Genomic DNA, 1,761 nt, shown 5'->3' on the forward strand with positions numbered 1-1,761 from the left:
AACTAAAGATCCTGCGTGCCCCAAGGAAGACTGAAGCTCCTGCATGGTGAAACTAAGACCGGCACAGCCAAAGAAGGAAAGAAAAAAGAGATGGGCTGATGCAGGTGGTTCTGAATTCAACATATGCTGTGCAAATCAAAGTCCCACAGCTGTCCTGGAGTGGACATCTGGGCACGCGGGCTGTTGATTCATTTTTGTCAACCTGCCCACTGATGTCTTTGCCCTCCATCCTTCTGAGAAAGGAAACGATGCTGCCATTAAGAGGCGCCTGCTTCCACCGCGCGTCACTCCTGGTGATTCGTCTCCTGCGTATGCAGTGGCCTGATTAACCCTTTGGGTCTCAGAGGGCTCCTCAACCCCTTACCTTTATTCATTTATTCCCTGGCTCCCAGGTGGCAGCCTTCAGTCTTTTCTTTCTCTAACTTACTCCCTTTAGCGGAGGTTTCTCACTTGGGGTCCGTGATGGAACAACATCAGATATTTGATGGTCCTAGAGCAAGCACATTACTTTTGTTTCAAACCTTTGAAAATCTCCAAAAGACAGCAAATTTAAAAAGGCATCTACTAATGCAGAACAGTTCTCTTTTTTCCACTGAGCCCTTGTATCAAAACTCAAAGGTGTACACAAGACACTGAGACTCAGAATTTTTCACAAGCAACTGAATTTTATGTTTATTGATTTGGCTGTGCTGGGTCTTAGTTGCAACATGCAGGATCTTTAGTTGTGGCTTGTGGGATCTAGTTCCCTGACCAGGGATCGAACCTGGGCCTCCTGCATTGGGAGCACAGAGTCTTAGCCACTGGACCACCAGGGAAGCCCCGAATTGAATTTTAAACAAAGAATTTCCCCCACACTTCAGAGGAAAACAAATTGTATTTCAGTCAAAGAGTTGGAAGGCGAAGGAGGAAAATGGAAACAAGTGGGGAGGGCTCGGGGGTGGGGGTCCTGGGGGTTCAGTGGTTCCTGAAGGGTGTGTACAAATTAGAGATTCAGTTCAGTTCAGTTCAGTTGTTCAGTTGTGTCCGACCCTTTGCAACCCCATGGACTGCAGCACGCCAGGCCTCCCCATCCATCACCAACTCCCGGAGCTTGCTCAAACTCATGTCCATTGAGTCGGTGATGCCATCCAACCATCTCATCCTCTGTCATCCCCTTCTCCTCCTGCCCTCAATTTTTCCCAGCATCAGGATCTTTTCAAATGAGTCAGCTCTTTGCATCAGGTGGCCAAAGAATCGGAGTTTCAGCTTCAGCATCAGTCCTTCCAATGAACACCTAGGACTGATCTCCTTTAGAATGGGCCGGTTGGATCTCCTTGCAGTCCAAGGGACTCTCAAGAGTCTTCTCCAACACCACAGTTCAAAAGCATCAATTCTTCTGTGCTCAGCTTTCTTCACAGTCCAACTCTTGCATCCATCCATGACCACTGGAAAAACCATAGCCTTGACTAAGGCTCCTCTGTATGAGAGCATTTCCCCTCCACCTCGCCCCACCCCAATTCTGTTCACATCAAAGACTATGGGCATCTCCATTTGCCTTTCCTGCCTCAGATCTGCAGGCTCCAGACCTAGAGCCCCGTGGTGACTCGGTGACCTGGTCCTGGGGAGGCAGAGGGTGGGTACCTTGTCCCACTCAGCTGCCATTCTGCTGCGTTTGTGTTTCCTGAGCACCAGCTTAAAGACCCAGCCCATGCAATACAGGGGAGGGAGCGGGTGGGGCAATGTGCACCCCCAAAATAAAGAACTGCACTGAGATGGATTCCT

At 49.3% G+C, this 1,761-nt stretch overlaps 1 non-coding gene across 1 annotated transcript; it reads right to left on the minus strand.

The window, feature by feature from the left end:
- Positions 1-742: 742 nt before the first annotated feature.
- Positions 743-815, minus strand: TRNAG-CCC (transfer RNA glycine (anticodon CCC)). The gene has a single exon. It is a non-coding gene; the product is annotated as a tRNA-Gly (tRNA).
- Positions 816-1,761: the final 946 nt, after the last annotated feature.

The sequence above is a fragment of the Bos taurus genome, chromosome 4, assembly GCF_002263795.3.
Source record: "Bos taurus isolate L1 Dominette 01449 registration number 42190680 breed Hereford chromosome 4, ARS-UCD2.0, whole genome shotgun sequence".
Taxonomy (NCBI): Eukaryota; Metazoa; Chordata; class Mammalia; order Artiodactyla; family Bovidae; genus Bos; species Bos taurus.